Source organism: Pleurodeles waltl, chromosome 1_1 (genome assembly GCF_031143425.1).
Source record: "Pleurodeles waltl isolate 20211129_DDA chromosome 1_1, aPleWal1.hap1.20221129, whole genome shotgun sequence".
In the NCBI taxonomy this organism is placed as follows: domain Eukaryota; kingdom Metazoa; phylum Chordata; class Amphibia; order Caudata; family Salamandridae; genus Pleurodeles; species Pleurodeles waltl.
In genome coordinates, this window is record NC_090436.1 from 392,878,072 (window position 1) to 392,894,154 (window position 16,083).

Sequence of the window (16,083 nt, forward strand, 5' to 3'; positions counted from 1 at the left end):
TCTTGTAAGCAAAAGGCAGATGAATCGGTCTCTGATTTCTTTACACGCTTTGAAGAAGCATTTAATGATTTTAGCAGCCAGTTATTGTCAGATGATACGGGCAGACATTTGTTCGTTGATAAATATGTCGCAAATCTGTTACCAGTAATAGCTAGTCGTCTAAAAGCTAGTGAAAGTTCATGGACTACCTCTACTCTGGATTCTCTTTTGACTATGGCTCAGTATTATAAACGTCAGGACATAGAAGCAAAAGCTAGCGAGGATAAAAAGATTAAAGAATTAAAGACGAATGTTATGTTGGCTCAAGCTTATGGTCTGCCTTTTAGAGGTAGTGATAGAGGTGGATGTGGATCTTATGGTTCTTCTTACACTCGTTCGAATTTGTCTGTTGATCAGTGTGCGTATTGTAAGAAATTTGGGCATTGGGCTGCCGATTGTCCAGCATTACGTGTTCAGCAGTGTTCACGTGGTCGGGGACAAATGAGAAATCGTTCAGGATATTCAGGGCCTAGAAGAAGCACGAATGATCATGCTAGGTTTGATGCTAATGTACGAAGGCAGGATGGGTTTAACACTTTTGATAGACAGAACCAATACCAGATGTCTAACTATGTGCAGCCTCATTTCCAAGATTCTGCTTATGCATAGAATTGCCTAGGATGGGGTAAGGAATCAGTTGAAGTTCCAGTAGATCAGAGGGGTCCCTATGTTACAGCACATGTTTTGGGTTCTACTGATCAGTTTCTGGTTGATACAGGAGCTACTCATAGCGCCTTGTCTAAACAATTGGTTCCAAGGGCTCCCCTGTCTGGCTTAACCATTACATCGATAGGTTTAGATGGAACACCTTCCCCTAGCCCATTGTCACAACCACTTGCATTCCATGTTGATAAATTTACTGCTCCATGTCCGTTTTTGCTTTCTCCAAATACACCAGACAATATTGTGGGTCTTGATATGCTCAAGTATTTCAGGGCTACAATACGATGCTCTCCTGAAAGGGTGCATGTTATTTTGAATGATAATCATCCTGTGATGGAAAGAGTTTGTCTTTTTAAAGAGGATATTGCATTAGCTTCACTCCCTAGTACTTTGTGGGCTACTTCAGATACTGATGTGGGACAAATGATTATTCCACCGGTACATATTAGTGTCAAGGAGGGAGCTGTATTGCCACGTTTGCCTCAATACAAAATTTCACAGGAGGGCGAAGAAGCACTCACACGAATTGTGCATGATCTTATTGCAGTTGGAGTTGTTGAGGAAGTTCCATATAATGTTTGTAACAGTCCGATTCTTCCTATTCTGAAAAAGGATACTGATACTAGGATTTACCGATTCATTATTGGTTTACGAGAAGTGAATAAGATTGTGGTACCACAATATCCTGTGGTATCTGACATCACCACACTTCTTACTTTGGTTCCCCCGACAGCAACTACGTTCTCTGTGATAGACTTGAAGAATGCTTTCTTTTCAATCCCTATTCATCCTGACAGCCGATATTTGTTTGGATTTACTTTGAATAAATGATCATATAGATTTTGCGGAGTTCCTCAAGGCTATACTGAGAGTTCTAGTATTCATAGTCAAGCGTTAAAACGACAACTTGATTCTTTTGTTTTGCCTGAAGGTGTGGCTCTCATACAATATGTCGATGATATATTGTTGGTAGCTGATACCCCTGAGCAATGTGAAAAGTGCACTTTGTCCTTACTTTCTTTTCTTGCTTCACACCATCATAAAGTGTCACGAAAGAAATTGCAATAATGTAGACCAAAGGTAACCTATTTAGGCCACCTTTTGTCTAAGGAGGGCTGTGCACATACATAAGATCGTATTCAAGCAATTTTAGACACACCCGTACCCTCTACGCAGAAAGATGTTTGTGCATTCCTTGGCCATCCTTCTTTTTGTAGGCAATGGATATTAGGGTTTTCCCACATTGTCAAACCTTTGCTAGCACTTTTGACTAAAGATACTCCAATGCCCCTCCCATGGACAGATGAATGTGAGACTGCTTTCCGGCAGCTACGACAAGCCCTTTGTTCAGCACCAGCGTTAGGTACTCCAGATTACACAAAGCCTTTTGCACTTTATGTACATGAGAAAGATGGATGTGCATTGTCAGTTTTAGTACAGACACATGGCGATAAGCAGCGTCCCTGTGCATATTTTTCAGCAGTACTTGATCCTGTCGCTCGAGCATTGCCTGGGTGTTTTCATTCAGTTGCGGCAACAGCTGTGTCAATACGTCAGAGTGAAGGGATAGTTTTGTCACATAAGCTGTTGGTGTTAGTACCCCATGCGGTTGATGCTCTTTTAAATCAAACAAAGACGCAACATTTAACTAGCGCTCGCCTGACAGGATATGAATTGACATTGCTGGCTCCTCACATTACACTGAAGAGATGTGCAACATTAAACCCAGCCACTTTGTTGCCATATCCAGTGACTCAGCCTCAGTCACAAGAAACACATGATTGTATATTCCTTATCAAAAAACAGACAAAGGGTGGTATTGATTTGCAAGATACGCCCCTTCCAGATGTAGACGGGGAATTGTGGGCTGATGGGTCTTGTTTGAAGTTGCCAGACGGTACGACCTCAGCTGCATATGCAATCACCACAATACACACGGTAGTGGAGACAGCTAGTATACCACAGAAGTCAGCTCAAGCAGCTGATCTAATAGCTTTGACACGAGCATGTGAGCTTAGTACTGACTTATGTGTGAATATTTATATAGACAGCCGCTATGCTTTTGGAGTGGCTCATGATTTTGGTTTGCTTTGGAAGGAGAGAGGCTTTCTCACATCCCAAAGGATGCAGATAATGCACTGAGAATTAGTGCATAACCTCTTGACTGCATTGACATATCCAAAGAAAATAGCTATTGTGAAATGTAGTGCACACAAGAGAGTGACCGATAAGATAGGGCAAGGTAATGCACGTGCGGACCGCGTAGCACGTGAGACTGTGATGCAGCAAAGTACTACTTCTATGTATGTAGTGAAGTCACAAGCTGAACGTGGCATAAGGCTAGACAAGATGTATTAGATATACAGAAATCTTCTTCTGTGAAAGAACGTGAGCAATGGTCTGAAGAAGGAGAATTGGATGATGAGGGCTGTTGGTGGAATAAGCAGATGGATAAATGGAAATTGCCTATAGCTTTTGTACAACCTATGGTTCAGATGGCACATGGGCTGGCACATGTTGGAGCTTCAACAATGACAAAGTTGCTTACGCAAGTTTGGAAGCATCCAGAAATTTCCAGTGTAGCTAAGAGAGTAGTACAGTCTTGTTTGATCTGTTTACAATACAGTCATGGAAAAGGGACACAAACTCCTGCGGGAGGGTTTGCTACACCAACTGCACCTTTTGAAGTTCTACAAATGGATTATATTCAGCTTGAACGCTGCAACAATTTAAAGTATGTCTTGGAGGTGGTATGTGCCTTCAGTAAATGGATAGAGGCGTACCCCACAAAGTATAATACTGCCATTACCACAGCAAAGATGCTTTTGAAAGAAGTTTTCCCTAGGTTTGGTGTTTGCAGACTTTTATGGAATGATAACGGATCTCATTTTGTTGGGGAAGTTATTAAGTATGTCCTGAAAGAATTAGGGATCAAACAGAAGTTCCATGCGGTTTTCCACCCACAATCAGCAGGGTTGGTGGAAAGGTATAATGCTACTTTGAAGCTGAAGTTAGCAAAGATACAGGCTTCCACATCTTAAACTTGGCCGGATGCATTACCGTTGGCATTATTGTCTAAGGTCAGTGCCACACTCTCGAACAGGCCTTACCCCCTATGAAATAGTATTTGGAAGGCCAATGAACATTTGGGGAGTTCCTAAGCCAAATTCTGTATATGATGTACTTTGTGTCCTGATGAATGATTATTTGGCACAGATAACCGACAATTTGGTTTCTATTCATCAACAGGTTCGAGAAGCACTTCCTGACAGATCTACAGGTGAAGGCCATGAACTCCGACCTGGTGACCAGGTGATGATTAAGTCCTTTGAAAGATCAAGCAGCTTGGAACCAAGGTGGCGAGGCCCAGAGCAGGTGCTCCTTACGACAAGGGCAGCAGTTTGAGTGATGCACCGAAAGAATTGGGTCCATAGTACTAACTGCAAGAGAGTGCTACCTACCTTGGTGGAACCTGCTGTGCTGACCAATCATCGAGAGATTTTGACTACGGAGAAAGGGGGTGCTATATCACCTGACGAATCTGCAGAGTTCTTCCCGGACCATACGATTTCTGGAGTGTCGCAATATAATTTGAGACAGAGGAAAGAATATGTAGTGCTGAAAAAAACTGGTTGAACTACCGTCCTGGGTTAGTGAAACGGAAAGCCAATGTGGCAAGAGGGGGGGATCAGCCATGCATTAGAGTAGTGACACCCGTCTTGGCCCGTGGTGAAGAAATCTGTGGCTGCCCAGGGATAAGAGCGCCAACGATTGTTTTTAATTAATTTCTGGAAGGGTCGATTATCACGGTTGCTAAAATGAATAACAAAGTGATCATTAGTACTATGGGGTTTGTTGTTGTTTTGGTGGTTATAGCAATAATCACCTGGTTTGTTGAAAAGTAGGCTCCTGCTCGTGAGTTTTTTGTTGCCACTACTCCAGTACCAGAGGATCACTATTACTTTACGCTTCCCTATCAGGAGCAGAAGCACCGTCAATCGTACTTCAATAATACTTTCATTCAGATGTTGCATCATACTCATACTGCTACAAATACTACTAAATGTTGGGCATGTGGAATGATACCTGCGCCTCAAAAGAAAGGAGGAATACCTTTCATTCCTCTTCCTTTTTCACACAATGGTTCTTGTCAAGCTTGGTATACGCTTTTGTTTGCCTCTGGGAAACGTACAGAGGGCGGACTTCTTTTTCGCCTTAATAAAGTATGCTACCAAGACAAAGATGGGTATCCCCAAGCCAAAGGAACTAAATGGGAATGGGAGGAGTATCAACCGGACAATGTTTCAATACCATATGTCTTCACAAATATAAGAGACTCTGACAAGAAAGAACAATTTGTGATTTCTGTTACAAAAACTAAAGCAGATTTATGTATACGTAGCATTGGGCGAATTCCAGTGGGGACAAGCGATTGTACCTTGATTTTAACTATTGAGGGTGTAAATAATAGTAGTTTTACAGCTTCACATAATACATATTTTGTTTGTGGTAACTATGGATATTACCAACTACCTGTTGGGTGGTCAGGTGTGTGTTATGTATCTTTTCTATTACCCCCTGTGTTTTTGGCACCTGCATCATATCACCGAGAGTTTAAACTGTTCAATGACATCATTAAAAATAGATATAAAAGGACAATAAGTACAAATGAGGTAGACCAAACGGACACTAGCCTGCAACAATATGTTGATTTTAATTTAGGGTTGTTCTCCCTTGTGGGTGCTGCGTTAAACAGTAGGAAAGTGAGACGATTGACTAGGGTTGTGGAAGCTGTTACCAATCTGGCAGCTCTGGCACTTGGGAATATTACAGAGGAGCTCCAAATTGCAAGGATTGTAGCGCTCCAAAATCGTATGGTACTAGATGTGATATTAGCTGATTGAGGTGGTGCATGTCGCATCATCGGTAGTAGTTGCTGCGTTTTCATTCCAGATCACTCACCTTCAGTATATGATGCAATATCTAAATTGCATAAAATTGCTGCAGAAATTCACACAGAGACTGGTACTTGGACTTTTTCTGGATGGTTTTGGGCTCTTGTTTCCGCTTGGGGCTGGAAACTACTGACTATCCTGTGTGTAATGATTGCAATATTTTTCACATGCTGTATCTGTATTTAGTGTGGTCCAATGTTCTGCTCCATGTGTATTACTGCTTGTATGCCTACCAAAAGAAATATTACAGATATGAAAGCAAAACACATGTTAGGTAAGGAAATAGCTGAAATGATGAGCATAAATATACAAGATGAATATTTAGATTATCCCAGAAAGACGAATGTCTTCAGCTAATGCTGAAAGGGTCATCTGTTGTAATTTAGTAGCGATTAGATTAAGCATTAGCAGAAGACATCTTGTATTTAGCAACTATTGTGAACATTTCGCGGAATCCATTTTGTATTCATGGCAGCCATTATCTCTGTCACATTCTGCCATGTGCTCGCCATGTGCTCTGTCTTACCTTCCTGTTAACTACTCTTGAAAATCTGTCTAGTGACAAGTTATGTTTAGCATCTCCCACTTTGCACATGCCCAGTAAGGTCTGCAGCTGTTAGTAATTAGTAACCAACAGTAATGTGTCTACTAGTCCTTGAAAACTGTTAGCCCCTCCTACCTGTCGACTGTGCATTTCCATATGACCTTATATGTATATAAGTCTTGCTTCTGTAATTGTACCACCTTCTTTTAGCCCCTGCGTGGGTATAAAAGGACCAAGCTCTCTTAGTTCAGTGTGCTACTTCAAACATTACCGAAGGGTGCTGTTTGAACTGTGGTACCACCTCATGAGGTTTAATAAACTTTGTCTTTTATTTCAGTTTCTGTGCCAACTTCTTCCTATATGGTCTGAGGACTTTGTGCAGAGAAGGGCGAACCACTTGCGCTAGTAGGCCTTGTTGAGGCTTACTTCAACAGTGGTAGGTGCATCATTGTGGCTGAATCTTAAGTTTACCATCTTTAGTAAATCTTGGATTGCATCAAAATCCATGGGCGGATACACAGGAACTCCTATTCTCCACTCATGGAACTCCTACTGCAATGAAGTGTAATGCAATGCAGTCACTTCAGAGCATTGCATTAAATTTCTTGACAAAGTTATGGAAGGTGGGGCAAAACACCCTTTGCTTGATTCTTTAAATCCATTTAAGGGCCTGCATTGCCTTGCAACAACGTGTCATGAAAGGGCAATGCAAGTTCTTATGTCCCTTAGAAACCTTTAGAGAAGGGAGAGTCTTCAGCGGGACAAGGAAGCAGAATGGATTTGTGGACGAGCTTCTTGATAGCAGGGTGATTTAGAGAGAGGTCTCTGTGAAGCCATTAATGTATGCACGTAAAGCTCAGGCCAAGAAAATTCAAGAGTTCATGCCAGGAAGTCGTCAACGTCAATCAAATGCTACACTTCTTTGGGCCTGATGAAGCTCTGACCCTTTTGACTTACTCTTTTCTGGAAGTCAGATTTTGTGAGTAGGAGAAGTCATCAGGCTTGGTTGCTTGGTGGAAATAGTCAGATGACAGTTGGTGTCAGTACCATTGAAATGATTTTGCTGCCTCAGAGAAAAACATAAGAGGAACTATGGTGTACTCAGGCCCACCAATGATGCACCTTTGGCAGATCAGCTGGCATGTTGGTCCCGGTCCATCAATGGTTCTTCAGACAAAGTTAGCAAAAGGTTTTAGGATTAGGCAGTAGAAGTGCATCCTGACACTAGCCAAGGGTTCCAGGACGTCAGGAATAGCACTTGGGAAACAGGACTCACTCCAACAGAAGCCACCAGCAGGGACCAGGGCAGGGCCAGCCAAAACTAGTGAGCTGGGCTCTTGCAGGAAAAAGAGATCTTGTATCTTTTCACTCCCTGTAGCTGAACAGGAGGTGAGCCTTGGAGTCCACTTCTTTGTCCTGGATACAAGTGGGAGCAGGTCCAGTCTTTCAGGTCTACTCACACACAGGTCTCAACAGCAATTGGAGTCCTTATTCTGTCTTTCACAGGCCCAGTAGTGTTCTGAAGATAGTGGCCAGGGTTGCCACATTTATAGCTGGCACTAGCATGTGGGTGGGGGTGACTCCTAGACCCTCCCTAACCAATAGGGAAACATTTCCCAGAAGTAACCCTACCTTCTTTTGCAGTAGTTCCTGTTCCTATGTGCCCTGCTGCAAACAATCCCACAACAACTCTCTCTACCTAAAACCACCATGGCAGAAACTTTCTTCCCCTGTGCAGCGCTAATGTGCCCACCCTAGAGGGGTGGCATAGGAAATGAGCAATCCCCTTATCCGTAGGCACTCAAAACCTGTTCTTGGGGGTAGCTCCTCTCCCACTGGCATTGGTGCCTGACTGTCTAGGGCAGCAGAGGATGTGGCAGGCCCAGGTGTTAGCTACATCTGCCAGTGACAGAATGGGCCTCTTTGAAGTTAATAAGGTTCCTGGGTACTAGTCAGATGGTCATCCTGTCAGATGAACAGAATACTTCCCCACACCAATGACCTTTGTCTGAACTCTGGGAGCAAGTTCACACCTCATCAAGGAGCTATTCAGCTCCTAGTTGACAGTGGGGAGCTCATGCAAATGGGCTTCTAGGATTGTAGGCAGGCAAAAGGTCACTTTTTATAAGCACTATTGTAAAAAAATGTGTACAGGGAGATGCTGTCCACCATGGGCATAGCCATGCCTCCACCCCAAAAAGGGCTCAAGAGTATTTCTGCCCCCAGGGCAATTACCCCAATCTGCGCTCGGGGGGTTAGGGGGGCACAAAGCCCACTAGACACCAGGAAAAATATATCAAAAAAACATACTGGTGGAGGCTGCCCAACATGGGCATGACCATGTCTCCATCCAAAATGAGCAGTCTTTAGGCCCCCCAGAGGGATATGGGTGCTATTATCCCCAATCAGAACCCACATGGAAGGCAAAAAGCCCAGTGGACACAACAGAAACAATTAAGAAAAAATATAGGGCTGGGAACTGCCCATAATGGGTATGGCCCAACACCAAAAATGTGAAGACATTCTTCCTGCTTCCTCTTCAGCGCCAGATGTGGACAATTACCCCCAAGCTGATCCCTGGATGGGCAGAAAGCCCACCAGACACCAGTGACTGCATTTATGCAGAATTCATGTTTTTTTTTTGGGGGGGGGCACCACTGGGCTTGGGCCCCTGCTCCACCATACCATGGGCCAATAAAGTTCCTTCCCTTCTGGAGAGGTGAATATGGGTATTCACCCCAATCTGCTCCCCCCTTGTGGGGGAATATCACCACTAGACATCAATGACTGCATTTATTTACTGTCATTCACTGTTGTTCACTGTTACCCTGTTCAGCCCCCAGGGGGGCAGAATGTCTGGGCCCATGCTCCCCTGTAGACATTCTGCCCCCCTGGGGGGTGAATAGGAGTATTATCCCCCACTCTACACATCCAGGGGCCCTCCAGGGGTCAGAAAGCCCACTAGACACAGGGACTGCATTAATGCTTTTTTTCCCTGAGAGTAGCATACCCCTTGGGCATGGGCCCAGGCTCCCCATCCCAGGGCCCAATAGACGATCTGCCTCTGCCAGTTGGAACAAGCTATTCAGCCCCAGTCCCCCTCCCTGAAGGGGGTCAGAAAGTCTACCAGACCCCAGGGATTTCAAAATGGCACTACAACAAACAAAATACAGTATTAGGTTGGCCTACCCTGGCATTAAGCCATACCCATCTCCAGTAGAGGCCAAAGGTTCTTTCCACTGCCCTGCGGAGATATAGGAGGTTAGCCCTATTGGGTAGGTTGCCTCAAATCTGCCCCACTAGTGGAGTAGAACACCCATTAGACACCAGGAATTCTGACATTGGCCATGCCCTTACCCCAAAAGGGACAAACCAGTCTTTCTACCCCTCTCAGGGGCAGACAGGGGATTTGCCTCTAATTTGGACCAGAAGGGTCAGAAAGCCCAGTAGGTACAGGGATTTCACAATGGTGTCAAAACAAACAAAATGATGGGGCTGCCTACCATGGCACCGAGCCATACCCCCACCCCAGTAGGGGAAATAGTGTCTTTCTTCCTGTTGGAGGCAGATAGGAGGCTAGTCCCAGTTGGGGAGGTTGTCCCAAATCTTCCCCCTGGAGAGGGGTATAAAGCCTGTTAGACACCAGGGATTTTGTATTTGGAGCAAAATAAAGAGGTGTGGATGTCACATTCTGACATTGGGCCACACTCCCAACCCAAAAAATGCTTGCAGTATTTTGGCCTTCACAGAAGGCAAAGAGGGAGTCTGCCCCCAATGTTCCCCTGGGGGGAGGCAGAAAGCCCACTAGATGGCAGGACTATTTTTTGTTTAAATAATGTGATGGGCCTGGCCCATTCTAACATCAGGCCTCACCCTCTCCCCTAAAGCCTCAACAGTCTTTCTGCTCCCCTACGGACTAAAACATTCCATTCCAATGGCAAGCAAGAGGGAATTTGATTCTTTTTCGTGTTGTTTCTACATATGAGCCTGGAGCACAGGGCTAAATCTCAATATTGTATCACTTGCTCTGGTGAATGGTTGCACTATTTGGGCTTGGGTAGGCCACACTCTGGTGAAACCACCAGATCCAGACATTTCAGAAAACTAGAGATTGAGAGGAGTCCAGGGTAATACTCTTTGTGTAGATTCCCATGACATTTTCTTACATGCAATGCTCTGCAGACCTCAAACTCTGAATAAATCACACATGTTCTGCAATTTCTGGAATACACACTGATCCACAAAATTCCTACTGCCCAGCATTTCTCCACTTCTTCTGAATAAAACACTACCCTTCTTGTATGGGTGGGCCTAGAGTTCACAACAAGGAAATCCCCAAAACATAATGTGGAGACATCAACATTTCCTGTAAAAAAAACTAACATAATTTGACCATGAGGGTAGCTGTGTTAACTGGACATGGGCTCCTCTGCCACCTTGGGAAACCTACCAAACCCAGACATATTTGAAAACTAGACACCCACATGGATCCCATGACATTTCCTTATCCACAATGCCCTGCAAACTTCAAACTTTGCCTAAAATCACAAACTTTCCTTGCATTTGTGTGAGGTAATCTTCCAGTATCCACAAGGATACAGAAAACTCGTCCCTAATTCTTTAAAAGTCTACCCCACTTGTGTTGCTTGGCCAAGGGACCGTGAAAGGAATGCATCAAATCAGGGACAATAGGAGTTTGATGGTGGACCTTCAATTAACCTTTGTTTGCTCCGGTCCTGTTGCAGGAACTAGGTACATCTACACAAGTGCAGCAGCGTTTTTATCAGGACAAGTGGGGGAACACTGTGGTAGGAATTTTGTAGATTCCTCCTGATTCCAGAAGTTTAAATCACAGAAATGGAAGGAAAGAGCATGATTTTAGCCAAAGTTTGAGATTTACAGGGTATTGTGGGTAAGCAAACCTATTGAGATTCACCCAAGACAGACCACTGTAGAATCCTATGGGTGTTTAGTCTTCATAAATGTCTGTGATTGGCAGGTTTCCATGGGTGGGGGCCAAGCACGCCCCCAAATACCACAGCTACCCACATAGCGATTTAGGGCCTTTTGCGTGACAATCTCTTTGCCCACACATACAAGTGCGGTGCCATTTATATGGGAGACATGCAAGCACTTTAGGTGGTATGACATTTGTAGATCCCTACAGATTTCAAAACTTTCCTTCATAAAATACGTGAATAGAATGTGTGTTTTTAGCCAAAGGTTGAGGTTTGCAAGGGCTTCTGGGTAAGAAAACCTGATGGGAGCCTTGCCAGTCATACAACCTTGGATTTCTCTTTCCAAAAATGTACTGGTTTGCTAGATTCCCCAGGCGATGACTGAGCTAGAGCCAAAAAACCACAGCTACCCACATTGCAAAAAAAGGTTCAGTTTTCCGTGGAAAAAAGTGATGTGTCCATGTTGCGTTTTATGTCCTTTCTTGTTGCAGGCTCTAGGTCTACCCACACAAGTTAGGTAACAGTTTCTTTCAGGGTACATGTGGAAATACAGAATAGTGGAGCATTTCTTGTTACCCATTAAATTTCTCTGCATTTGAGTCTTCCAAATTTAAGCCAGTGTGTACGAAAGAAGACATTTTGAAAAGGACCCTCTAAATGGTATGCTAGTAGCGGTCCCTAAAACCTCAGAGATGTACAAATACCCAGAGCTCCTAAACTCTGTATCTGGTGTACATTTCAGAAATATGTAGGTTTCTTTGATGCACATTTTTCACTCTTTATATTGGACCATATTAATAGCTCTATACTTGATACACAATAAAAAAACATTGTAAGGTGCACCTCGGTCAGTGGTTCTAGGTACCTCAGATTCCTGAACAACCATCAAACCCTATATATCCTCAGAACCAGAAGAATCTAGCAGATGTAATGGTATAATTCTTTTATAAAGCAGACATTGTGACAATAGGTTACAGATGAAAACATTGCCACATAGGCCATATTTTTATACTCATTTTCAATATTTCTTAAAAACTGTTATTTTGTTCAGGAAAACCTCAAGGGATCTTCTGAAATGTCCCCATGTGGATTTCAGAATTTTGTCTGCTTTTCAGAAAAGTATACATATCCAGGATCCTCCATGGGTTTTACACCACAAACTAGAAGTAGGTTGAAAGCACACAAATTAGGAAAATGGGGTCTATCTTAGAAAAATACCAAACCTGAGGTTTAAAAAAAAATATTTTGATCCAGGGCTGCATGTTCCTGAAAATCTGGGAAGATGATGACTTTAGCAGAGCACATCATTTGTTGATGTGATTTTTAAGAAATAAAACAGCCCCTCTTTTGCAGACCACTTCTTTTCCTATTGTTTCTTAAAAACCCACAATTTAGCTATATTCTACCAATTTCTTTAAAAACCCCATGATGTTAAGAAAAAGGTGCAAAAATTCCCATGAATACCATATGTTAGAAACAAGGTTATGGAGGTCTAGGGGTAAAGTAACCCCAAATAGCCAAAAAATGGTTTGGCACTGGGGTGAAAAAGCCTCAGCAGTTAAGGGGTTAATATTGCATCCCATTGCTTTGCTCTGGAATATCTAACTCTGCTACAGTGAAAATAGCTTTTAGGGCCTTGTCACTGTAAGGACATGTTTAACATTAAACGTCTACATGTCCTACTTTCAAATACCATGCAGCCTTCCTTATAGTCATTTAAGGCCTACTTAGGGGTGACATTTTTATTTGTAAGGAGTGTTTAGGCCTATCAAAAGGGGTTATTTTAGCAGGTCAAATCTGCATTTTAAACTGCACAGACAGGTTACCTTGTTAGACCTGCAGTCATGTTTTGCACTGCCACTCTAGTGGTGGCACAATGATTACAGCAGTTAACTGGTGACATTTAACTTACAGGCCTTGGGTACACTGTGTGCCATGCATTTGGGACTTACAGGTAAGTTAAAAAGCCTATTAGATGCACACCATCTAATGTTTGTGGGGGTCAGAGTACATACATTGGCCACTGGACAGCAGTGGCCTAGTGTGCAAAGTCGAAAAACCAGCAGCAGAATTTAGCAAAAAGTAGAGGTTATACTGGAAAGGGTGCAAAAAGGGGCATTTCCCACAAAACATATATATATATATATATATATTGTGATGCTTTTTATATAACACAAGTTAATAGCAGAAAAGGGTAAAGTGATTTTTACCTTGTCTATGTTTCTTCTTTATGAAAAAGATGTTTTTTTAATATAAAAAATATTAGAATGTAGAAATTTACTAGGGGTGTGAGAACTTGCAATGTTTCACTCGGCAGAATTCTGTGATGTCAGATAAAAACTCATGTGATTCAGCGGACCTCCGCCCACTGCATATACACAACAAACTCAAACAATGGATGAACATGTCAATAAACAATTTAGCTGCGTCTCAGGATTATTTTCTAACTCCCTTTTCTCAATCTGATTCCCTTCTTTACTTCCTGTGTCCAAGTGCTCTGGTGCGGTGTTGAATGCTTTTACTGCCCCCTGGGACACTCCCAACCCGCTTTGTGCCTCCCTGACAAGTGCACACTCTGCATGCTTAATTCGCCAACAGTGCACAGAAACAGAGGAGAGCAGCCTACATGATACATATTCAAAATCTTGAGGTCCAGCAGTAGAAAAAAACAGAAAACTAATCCTTATTCTGACTAGGCCTTCTCAGGGGGGTTGACAATGACTGCACACAGTTCCTCTGGTGTCTTTTAAATGCATTTTGCAAAAAGATTCTCTGTTTCAATAACAAGCTTCCCATCCCTTTCTATGAAATAGTAAAACATGCAACCTTTTTAAGATGTGCTGTTCAGTCAGAAAAATGTACGCACAACCCTATATGTCTATAAAGCGCTTTGCAGCTGCACACTAACTGCTCTCTTACACTACCACCTGGAGATGAACTTCTTGTCATCCTTGAAGGTGCTGTTGTGGTTGTAGTGAATGAAGACCATGATCTTCACCTCCCATAGGCAGATCTTGGGCACATCATAGCATTCTACGACCACATTCTCCGGGGGCCTGGGCCCTCAATGCGTGCAGGCGGACAGGCTAAAAGCAGCATCAGCTGTGCACCTAGCATAGTGGCAGTGGTGGGGGATGGTGGCTGGGGGGAGAACGTTGGAAACTTCTGGAGGTGCTGAGAGGTCTTGTGAAGGAGGATGGGAGAGTGGTCTCTGCGCTGCTCTTCTTCCCTGCCGCTTTTGTTCCTCCTCTCACTCGCTCTCACCCTGGAGTGTATCTAGGAATTTCTACAGAGTCTGAGGCGTGTGAGGTATGGTGTCCCGTGGTTGGCCCACACACAGTGCGGGAGACTTCAACGATGTCTTCAAACATTCCAAGGCCAGTAACCAACAAAGTGCAGAGGCGCTCAAACAACCTCAGAACAAGCTAGTAGCAGTGCAGAGTGCAGGCACATGGGGGACAGCGAGATCTGACAGAGCCAGAGCAGTCAGAGAATATCACTGCCACAGTGCCACCATCAGGAGAGGAGGACGCATTGCATGCTGCTTCACGTGCAGTGAACAAGTCGCACCTTATCCTTCTCCACGCCTAAGAAAACCCAGTAGTGCTGATTGTCGAAAACTTGGCGTCTTTGCTGATGCCTCCCCACATTCTTCCCTCTTTTAGAATAACAAGTTGCTGATTTTCACTCTGCTAGTTCACAGAGGCCTGTAATAAGACCTCTGTGCCAGTTCCTTTCCTAAAACAAAGAATGTATGATTGTTTCACAATTGGCACAGGACTTTAACACCCCTGTAGGTGTAGTGGATCCTGTATAGTTTTAATGGGAATTAGGAGTTTAGCTTAGCCTTCTGGCTTGCAGGCCTGTGCCCCCGTCACCCAGTGACATTTAACCTTCTTAGCTTGCTCTGTTTTAGCACATTTATTTAATTATTTCTTCCAAAATGGCTGCTACGTTTATAGTTAGGAAGATGTTTTAGTTTCACATTATCAGTGCCACTCTGTAAAGGCGTCACTATTAGCGTAAAAGATAAATGAGATACGTAGGTATTTGCATCATGTACTTTCCCACTTTCGTGTGACAGTAGCATAATGTACCTTTTCAGGGAATTGTTTATATAATTGCCACCCCAAGCATGCCCTCTTATCTATTGTTTGGGACATACCTGCGTCAGGGGTCCTACTAGATCTGTATAAATACATCACACAAAGATAAGATAATCAGAGGGATTAGTACCAGATGCCATTGTTATCTATGCTACACGTCACCTTGATGCAGATCCAGCCTTCGTGTCACCACGGAGTGAGTCTGATCTAGAGACCACATTCCAAGTTAACGCAGGTTGGAGGGCTCTTCTCATGGACATGGTACTGACAGATTAGATTTAACACACCTAGCTCTCTTTAGGTTAGAGATTAGGTTCATCATGCTGGGGTATTAGGGTTTTCTTTACACTTACTTTACAGCTCATGTTATTTCAAGATGGTGGGGGTCTTTGTATTAATGACTTGTTTTTACCATTCCGTTTCTTGCATTGTTCATTATCCTAATCTTTGCAGCCCAGGCAATTTATGTTAGATTGCAGTTTTGTTAATAAATCCTATTGAAAACTTCACTGCATCTCTTTTATTGCCTGTGTATGACTGAGGCATGTTGCTCTTGTGAGAAAAGGGTAATCTCCATTTATCCATGACTCCCCTGAGATGACGCACTCTTGAGTCCATGAGTAAAGGTTGCCACAAATCACCTTTTATTGTTTGGGTTTTTGGTGAGGTACTGTGTGTGAGTCAGGAAGGTAGGGCCGACAGCTGCAACTTGTTGTAGGATTGGCCTAGTCATCTACAGACAAAAGTACTGTCATCCCTAAACCAGCAGTCTTACCTAGAGCAAGAGTCCAACTACGACATAAGTCCCTAGTAAATGA